The following is a 10594-nucleotide window of genomic DNA, read 5'->3' on the forward strand; positions in this document are numbered from 1 at the left end:
GCTTTCTGTTATCTACAGACTCGAGGAGTCAGAGGCCTCATCTTTGTATGTAGCTGAATCTCTGCTTTGTAACACATGAGAACTTTTTTCTTGCACTTGGCACTTCGTGTATATTGTGTGCCTGATATAGTGTACCAAACCAAACTTTGAATATGAACAGTCATTTTGATTACAGAGCAAAAGATGGATTATTAAATTGAATATATTTCACTAGTATTGTTTTTATACAAAGATAGAATTTAAAGCAATAGTGCACCTAAAAATTATATATATAAAACCTTTCTGTAAAACTTGTTTGTTACATTTCGAGATGTCTGAGGTCTAAAAAGGCTGAAACTGAAATCCATCCCAACTTACAAATCTCATTAAATGTTTGTTCACATTTGAATATCTAATTTAAAGACACGTCAGCCAGATTTCATTGAATTATCTATCCATAATATTGCTTTCTCCAGTGAAAAAGGCTGAGAGAAATATCCATAAATCAATAATAAAATAATAAACAAAACTATTCCTTTTTATGGATTATGGATGCATATATTGGCTGGAAGTGATGGTTTACAGTTAAAAGCCTTAATTATGGATTTGTTTCTTATGCACATGCACGCTAATTGATGGACTGGAGTGGTGTGGATTACTTGTGGGTTATTATGATGTTTTATCAGCTTTTTGGACTCTCATTCTGACGGCACCCATTCACTGCAGAGGATCCATTGGTGAACAAGTGAAGTAGTGCTACATTTTTTCCAAATCTTTTTTCATTATCATTTGGCCTAAAAATCCTTGTGCACTTTTATGCTACTTTAATTATTTTTTGCTTGTTTGGAGCTCAACAACATCTGCCATGTTAACTTTGACTGTATGGAAAAGAGCAGCCAGGACAGTCTGCTAAACATCTCCTTTTGTGGTTCACAAAAGACAGTACGTCACACGGGTTTGAAACAACATGAGGAGTCTTCCATCTTCACAAACATCTTGTCTCTGTCTTGCTATTCAAGTTTACGAATACATTCCCAGATGTCTTACCTGGAATAAACCTATTTTTGTCACTTTTTTTGAACAATACGTATTTACTTGTCTTTTTCATTTTTACATTGCATGTGTTAGTAAGTGATCTAATAATTCCTGTTTGAATTTCCCAGTGGTTCCTTTGGCTTGAGGCACAAGCAAAATAAGAGACGCTTGTGATAAAATGGGACTTGAATTCTCCTGTGGATCCAGAAAACGGGTCTATTTGTAACGGGTCAAAAGAAGATTTCCAATGAACAGAGTAAAAATGAATAACAATTCATCATAGGATTTCAAACAGGTGCCTAATGCCTTTTAGCACAGAAACGGATGGTTGCAGGAGCTTGCGGAGGATAGAGGAGGGTGAAAGGGGTTTTGGTGTACTCTGTGACCGCCTCCAGTGCTTCATGCCGGTCGGATGACTGAGCGCTGCTGACGCGATCGGTGCAGGAGGAGGACAGAGCAGATGCCATGTGAAAAAGAGAGTGGGAGGATAAGTACAAAGTGCACATGGCCAAGACGCCACAAGCACATGGGATCCTGAACGTAATGAAAAGCAATGATAAGGCCGGGCCTCGTCAACAAACACAGTTACTGGGGGACGGGGGGGGTCAAGGTAACCATGCTGAGACTGAACACCATTATTATTCTTGAGAAACTGTTATGAGACTTAACCCTTTAATGGAAATTAACTTTCATTAAAATGTTTACTGAGTAAAATATATTTAGTTTAATAGTTTAATGACTGAAAAATTCTGTCATCATTTATTCACCTTTGTACCGTTTTCCAAACTTGTATGACATAAAAGAAGATGTGTTTTTCCCCTCTCTCTCTCTCTCTTTGTCCACAAAATGGTAAACTGTTTTGTTACCAATATTCTTCAAAATCTCTTTTTTTTGTTTTCCAAAGAAGAGAGAAAGTCGTACAGGTTGGGAACAACATGGTGGTGAGTAAATGATGACCGACTTTTTCATTTTTTAGTGAATTATCCCTTTAACCCTTCACAGAAAGCTATTTTTACTTAAAACGTTCTTGTGGTCTACTGAGTAAAATATATCATCACGCAATTTCATGATTGAAATGTCAATTCTGACATCATTTACTGTCTCTCATGTTGTTCTCCAAATGACTTACTTTCTTCTGCGGAACATGAAAGAAGATATTTTGAGAAATGTCTCAGTTAATTTCTATATGGACAAAAAAAACACACTTTCATTACCAACATTCTTTAGAATTACTTCTTTAGTGTTCCAAGGAACAAAGAAAGTCATACAGTTTCGAAAAAACATGATTGTAAAAAAAAAAAAGGGGTAAACAGTATCTTTAAGAAGACTTGCAGTAATAAGTCAATTTCACAGTCATTTTTTCCTTAGTGAAACTATGGTTGCAATTTCCATTGTTACCAACATTCTGCGTTTCCCGAAAACATGGTTCCACCAAGCATTTGCAAACAGCATCGTAGACTTGTGTGGTAATAACACAAGCTCTCTGCCTGTGGTTAGAAGTATTGTTTCTTGTTAGTATGGCATGTGGAGTTTTGAAAACACATAATTATTTTTATTTTTTTTCAGTGAAAGATAATGGGGTCCAATGTTTTGTTTTAGACTCCATTGACTTTCATTGTATGGACAAAGTTGAGTTTTGTCAAAATATATTCTGTTTTTGCCATAAGAACAGGTTTGGAACATGTAAGCAATCTCTTTAAGACGTGTAGAAAAAAAAACAAAACAAAAAACAAGGTCAGTTGCATTGTAATATTTTCATTGCAAAAAAAAAAAAAAAAAAAGAGTTGACAATTAAATGTCAAATGAAATACATTTTTTACATTTCATGGTCATGGCCTCCTGCACAATTCATTAACACATACTATTCCAAAGTATAGACAAAAAAAAAAAATTAAATTGTCACAAGTCTTCAAAATCTGTCATCAAAATCTAATAACGTGCTCTGCTTATCAAATGACTTTTCTTTGATGTCACCAACGCTTTCACTCCAAACAAATGACTCACGATCCGATCAGCCTTCAAGAGCTAAAACCAAGTGCCGCCCCACAGACACAATCGTCAGCCCTTTCCACTGTAAAGCTGCTTTGTGCTGCTGAGGTTTGCAAGGGTTGATTCTGCATCTGTCTCTGAAGCCTAAGGCTGAACATGTTTCTGTCGGTAGGTAGGGAGGAGAGATAAGGAATCTGTATGTGATATACATCTGACTGGCTGATACGTTAAAACATTTAGCTCTGCTCTGTTTAGTCTTGTGTCACTCTATTCCCATAAGCTCATGGCTAATGGCAAAGGAAGTGGCCGGGCAGAGGAAGTGTGGCACCAGCTAAGTCAATGAAATCTTAGCAAGGCCACGCAAACTGAACTGGAACAATCCAGTGGAACCGTTCTGGTCCAGTTAGTCAATTGGTGAAATGTCCAGAACATGTTCTTGATATAAGTAAGCTCAAAAAGCTGCAAGAGCTCAAACTGTATCTTGTTAACATGTCAGGGATTGTCAGAGGTGTCTTAGGTCAGGTCAGGAGAGGCTAAAATAGATTTCTCGGACATGCAATCTGTCAGGTTTGGTGTTGCTTTAAAGCTTTAAAAGAAGCCTGATTGCTTCCAGTCCGACCACTTTGAAAATCGTGCATTGTGAACTCTGCATTAGAGTGGAGACGCCTACAACTTCAATGACAACAGCAATGAGGAAGATATCATTAGAATCACTTTGAGAATTTGTATTTTTTTCTCCAGCTGATGAATGATAAAAAATTGACAGCCAATCAGAATCCACACAACATAAAAAAGTAGTAATCAGTGGACAGCATGCACTTATAATGAAAACTCTGTTGGTGTAGATGATAATATAGTTTTCGCTATAGTGAGCTTTATAGTTAACTGTGTTAGTGTGTCTATGGTGCTGCCTACATAGGCAGCTCACTAAGATCTGGAACAGAGTCAGTGTTTCATTATCGATCACGTGAGCAAGGCATTTGACCCAAGGTTGTTTCAGAAGAGCTGTCTGAGTTTTCTTTAAAATGTCGTAAATTATTAATATCATGGTAAAAACAGATTTTTTTTGTCAGTTTTCCTTCTATTGTGATTAAACAATTGTGTATTCCGAGTATTATGGCACAGATGCCGTAGGTGAGTCATGATCCACAACTGCCTTCCTGTCGCACAAGTGCTACTTTAATGTTGTTGAAAGGCTGAATGGATAGTATTAGATGTTGTAAGACTTGCAGGTCCTCGACCTTTGACCTCCAGATCATAAACCATTTAAGAGTGCTAATAGTCAGCTTTCTTACCATGATCTATTAAATGCTTTTAGTAGACTATGCTTTTGTACGCTTTTTGTATTTAGCAGAGTTAACGAACACAAAAGCACGGTTACAATGCATGAAAGACGCAGCAGTCAGATTGGTTTAAATCCTTTTCTTCTTTCTTCTTTGTGTGAACGCACAGATCCTTTCACAAGTAGCCTCCACACATTTCCTCTGGAAATGAGATACTCCTTATCTCCACGTAATTAGATTTCCTCGCTTCCTGTGCTTTTTTCCCCCCACGCTAATCTGTGCATTTGCAAATAACAAACACTTATAATTTTAATATTTAGCATCATAAATGTCCAGGCCTTTAAAAAAAATATATATATTTGTTTACCACTTATAATGTTTAACATTACATTAGCATCTTAAATGTTCACGCAATTACATATTTATATGATTCATTCAGTTAAAATGATATAAACATTTTCATTTATGAAGATTATAAGATTATAAAAATGTACAATATCACATATTAGTATATTTTAAACGTGTATATATTTTCAACATAATCATATGTTATACAATTTAAAACAAATATTTAAAGTATGTCTTACCAAACTAGATGCAATGTCATATAATGATGCTTAAGAATTTGGCGATAATAACATATTTTCAAAATAACATATTTTTAAATAGCCTTCGTATTGTGTTGTCTATAAACCGTAAAATTCTATCTAAAATATAAATAAATAAAAATTTTGAAATTCATAACATAAATTATAAAATAATAAAGTTATATGTACAATATGAGTTAAATAGTAATGTTTAATCGTAAATATATGAAATGATATATATATATATATATATATATATATATATATATATATATATATATATATATATATATATATATATATATATATATATATATATACACACACACACACACACTATATATATATATATATATATATATATACACACACACACACTATACTGTATATATATGCAATATATATATTAACTATCTACACACACACACACACACACACACACACATACATATATTTATATATATTTATGTGTGTGTGTGTGTATATAGTTTATTTAAAATCTAAAATTAAATGTATAATTATTTATATAAATAATGATATTTATAGTATTTATTAATATAGTGTATATTTTAAATATAATGTTTAAAGTTTATATAAATAAACATTATATATATGCTTCATTTTTGAGGTGACGTTTACAGAAGAAATGTCAAGTGCATTTGTTATCAGATGGATTGTATCACGCAGTTATACAGGTTACAGTGGTGTACAATTACAGTTACGCTTATGACGAACAGTGTAACAACAATCCCTCTGAACAACTGAATTCTCCAATGGTGTCTCGTGTAATCCTGCGTCATGCAGGTTTTGTTTAGAGCAGGAAAAATAGGCTTTGTCTACTCAAATTCCTGTAGGGTGTACTTAAAATCTGACTGTGCTTCCTGCTGAGGCTGCAGCTTCTGGAGCAAATACAGACGCACGAACCACACAGAGTCACAGAATGACTCGTATGTGTGTTATCTCTCCCAGACACTCACATGGAAACAGTACACACACACTCAGGCGTTTATGCCTACACACACCCACGTACACACACTTGCACACACATGCACAGGCACATTTCTGGCACGGGCTCATTGACGTCAGAAACCCCATCCCCCATCACTTCTTCAGTATTTGCTATTCTTCACAAAGCAATGCTGGCTATTTGGGTCATCTGCAGCTTTATGTGTTGATTTAAAACTAGTGACCCTGACCCAGCTGACCTGGCCCCTGCAATTAGGCGAAAAAAATCAGATTACAAAGTCAAAGTTTAGCCTCTCTCTCACACTTCATTTCTAACATTTAGTGAACTGAAGTGTGGAATTTCCACTGCACGTGATTTATGATTTTAGCCCTTTGCCACTTCAAGATAACTGACGGAGACTAGATACAAAGTACTCAGCAGTTTGCATTAAATAAATGTTTCATCGTAACTTCTTTCAATCATAAAAAGTGGCCAAATAATCTCATGTTATTTGCTAACCTCGTGTCTTTTTAAACCTGTATCTAAACCCACACTACACCTTTAAGAACTGGAACCTTATCAGTCCATTTTGTAAATATTAAAGCATTTCCTTTTTCGAATAAAAAGTTAAATATAAGATATTGTTTAAAATAAGAAGTAAAGTCAGTTGGGAAAAGAAAAGGCACATTGTTGTGACATATAATGTCACATTGTGAAATATAAAGTTGCAATTATGAGGAAAAAAGTTGCCATTATGAGATACAGAGACACATTGTAAGATATACAGTCATAATTAACAAGAAACAAAGTCACAATTGTGAAATATAAAGTTGCAATTACGAAAAAAAACATTGTTTCTTTAAAGAGATATAAAGATACATTGCGAGATATACAGTCGCACTTGTAAGATTGTAACATTGTAAGATTTGTCGCAGTTCCAAGAAAAAAAAAGATGTCATTATGAGATATAAAAACACTCTGACATAAACAGATGCAATTTACAAGAAACAAATTCGCAAATTGCGATATTTGAAGTCACATTGTGAGCTACAAAGTTGAAATTATGAGATGAGGTAAAAAGCCATATTGTAAAATATAGTCACAATTTATGAGAAACAAAGTTGCAATTACGAGAAAAAAAGTTACCATAATGACATATAAAGACAAACAAGATAAAAAGTAACAATTTACAAAGAAAGTTGTTATTATGATATGTAAAGACATAAAGCATGCTATAAAGTCGCAATTTGCTAAAAACGTTAGCATTATGAGAACTAAAAACTCACACTGTGTGATAGATAAAGATATAGACACAATTACTAAAAACATTATTGCAACTACGAAATATTTCATTTTTTTTTTTATGAGATGAAAACATCTTTGAAATGATTCCTTGAAGTTTTTAATTTTTTTTTCATTTGAGGACTAGAAATGTGCTTTAAAATTTTAACATTTTTTGCGGTTTAATTAATTCAGCCCACCAAAGCTTTTACTGGCATGAATGTGTCTTTCTCGCTCTGAAGACAGATGTGTCCTAATCCCACATGACTAACTCTCACATTCTCCTGGTGCAGCGCTTCTCCAGAAATGAGGTTTGTCTAGGGCCAGACTGAACCACAGTCCATCAAAACCAACCGGTCATCATCCTCCCCACACCAAACCTCAATAGGATATACAGACTCATGAACAACAAACTTAAGCAGATCCTGAACTTTATAAGGATGGAAAACCAAAGCTTTGTTAACGGCTCAAGTCCTCTATGATTAACTTTGGGCTCAAACATTTCTGCTTGGTCTGTGGATGCCTTATTGGTAGAGTAAAACCACTGGGGAACGCTGACTTGTGACTAATGGAAGGGTTAATGTAAGGAGGGTGCAGGGCGAGGATAAAATTAGGGATGCAAAGAAGAGAGTTTGTCCTTACCTTGGGCAGCAAGACCAGACCCCAGCAGCAACGGCATCCCCTCCCCACTGACCTTCAGTTTCCTTTTATGCTCCGTCTGCAACTCCTGGGTCAGCTTGACCTAGTAGGTTAGTGTTTTGGGAAATGCTGGGTTGCAGATCTGAAAGAGTACGAACAGGGTCATAAATAAACACTCCAGCTGACAAGCAAATGTATAGGGACTACTTTACATCAGATCAGATAGTTTATACACACACATGGTCAAACTTGGGTGAGTGTGTGTGTGTGTGTGTATAAAATAAATAAATGTGTATAAACTTTTCAATACAAAAAACTATTAAGTCTATGAATAGAAATGTGTGAATGAAAGAATGAATACATCTGTTTGCATGTATATATGTTTGTATAATATATATATATATAAATGATAAAGTGGAGACACGTTTCGATGTTATAAACCTTTATAATCTGCACTATTTAAAAGACTAGCAAAACAAAGCCAGGCGTCTCAGGCTGGTAAAGCAAATGTGTTGTACATTAAGTGAACTAATTTCTTCCAAGCTGTACAAGTTTAACATTCCCTGGCTTCACTCGAGCCTCTGATGTACTGTAGTTAGGCACCAGTGAGGCTAGTGTGCTGGTGCTAGAATAGCATGTGTGTGTGTGTGTGTGTATGTATGTATGCATGTGTGCACTGTTTTCAGTCAGAGGGAAAAGATCAACTCTGAGAGACATCTGGGGTAAGAAGGAGAGAGCATGGGGAGGAAGAGAGGGGGGATGACTGACACAGGGACCACATGTCACGTGTATCTGGAGAAAGTGCATAACCCCTCACAGGGCCGTCCCTAGACACAGCATTCAAACTAGCAGACACGTCTGTCACGTCTCTCCGCATGCGTTTCTCCACACGCTGTCCTAACACCTCCCCCGTTACGCTTCGTCTTAATCAGATCACTTCAGCAAATCACTGTGGAATCAGATGTTTCTCCTAAAAAGATGCTCTTATCCATAAAGTGAAAGTAAACAAGGGCTCCACAAACCCTCAATAAAAGTTGGTCATATGACTTGTGTGCAAAGTTGTTAAGTTAATAGTAATACACTAATTAACACCTCCTCAGCTGTTACTCATTTACATTGCCCAAATTCCAATACATAAAGGCCAGAGTGTTTTTTTTTTATTTATTACACGTTAGTATATGTGTACAGCCCAATGCATAGCCCTTCAAAGTACACGACATTTGATAGTGTGCACACACACAGGTGCTCGACACATGCATACTAGATATAATACGAGATAATAAAAAAGAGTTGCTGCATATACACAGAAGATAATCTTGAGTTTTTATCTCACAGTTCCAAATGTTTTCTCAGGATCGTGAAAACAGTTATAGAATTGTGAGATAAAAACTCACAATTGCAGAAAAAACATGTAAAGATGTAAACTCAGAATTCTGATGGAAACTCGGAATTGTGAGGGAAAAAGTACCGTATTTTTCGGACTATAAGTCCAACCTGAGTATAAGTCGCATCAGTCCAAAAATACGTCATGACAAAAACATATAAGGAAAAACATATAAGTCGCACTGGACTATAAGTCGCATTTATTTAGAAACAAGAGAAAACATTAAAACATTTTCTCTTGGTTCAGGTCTCTTAGTTCATGTCAAATTAATTTTGATAAATAAGTCGCACCTGACTATAAGTCGCAGGACCAGCCAAACTATGAAAAAAAGTGTGACTTACAGTCCGGAAAATACAGTACTTTTTATTTATTTATTATTATTCCATAGCAAAACACAAATTATGAAATGTAACTCAGAATTCTGATGTAAAGTTAAAATTACGAGTTTATACAGTTGGAATTGTGAGATAAAATCTTGTAAATAAAAGCACAGAATTACGTTAAACTAATTTTGAGAAGAAGAAAAAAGTCAGAATTGTAAGATGTATATTCTGGCTTCTTTTCTTAGAATTGTGAGTCAAAACATTAATTCAAAATTTGTCACACCCTGATTGATTTTTATGAAATGTGAAATGTGTTTTTTTCTCCTTTTTTTATTCACTCGGCAGGACCAATGTTTGAAAGAAAACTCCGGTTTGGTTTCTCTGCCACCAAGTCTCAAGGCTATCCCACAGAACCCAGGACTGGATCTGAGCCAGGCCGTTTTTAATGTCTGAAATTTGGGATGAAATCGAAACAAACAAAGACAGCCCTGGTGCGGGCCTCCTAAAGTTATGCAAGTCTAAGAGAGTAACAGCCCAATAAAAAAAATAGTAGAAACTTATGTAAAGCTCTCAATTATTGTTGCCATGCCCAGTGAAGAGGGGATGTGGAGCTCTTCAACTAGAGCTGAATGACTCCTGACGTTTCATTGAACGAGGGACATTTGTGTCCACAGTTTAAAGCAAGACACTAAACAGTAAAATATGCAATTAAATATTTTACCAGATCAAAATCACAATGTAACAGAAGGAAGAACATTAATGTGAAACAGATTGTCAGAAAAAAAAATGTAGGGTTCAATCAATCAGTTGATTGCTTGAATAGAGGCAGATCTATACAAACGTATAATTTACTAAGTGGACAAAATGATGATAAGTTTGGCATATGTCACCAGAGAGTGTCTTTTTACTGGAAGACTGAGTTCTGATATTTTGCTTAAAAAGTATGTGTAAAAAAAAAAAAGAAAGGAAGAAAAAATATTGATAAATTTTTTATAGTAAGATCATTAACATGGCTTTAGATAACAGACTTTTCATTCCATGCCACCTATATATTAATTTAAAATGATTATATAAACTTCTCATTTAAAAGGTAAAGAAAAAAACTTTTTTATAATGTTGATATTTTAGAATTTGATGACTATTTAAAT

The 10594-nt window shown here is 35.0% G+C and overlaps 1 long non-coding RNA gene across 1 annotated transcript; it reads left to right on the forward strand.

Annotated features, from left to right (window-relative positions):
- Positions 1-1257: 1257 nt before the first annotated feature.
- LOC113066993 (uncharacterized) lies at positions 1258-10309 on the forward strand. Its single transcript, XR_003279257.1, has 3 exons — positions 1258-1624; positions 1919-1955; positions 9792-10309. It is a non-coding gene; the product is annotated as an uncharacterized LOC113066993 (long non-coding RNA).
- The last annotated feature ends 285 nt before the right edge of the window (positions 10310-10594 follow it).

The sequence above is a fragment of the Carassius auratus genome, chromosome 50 (assembly GCF_003368295.1).
Source record: "Carassius auratus strain Wakin chromosome 50, ASM336829v1, whole genome shotgun sequence".
Taxonomy (NCBI): domain Eukaryota; kingdom Metazoa; phylum Chordata; class Actinopteri; order Cypriniformes; family Cyprinidae; genus Carassius; species Carassius auratus.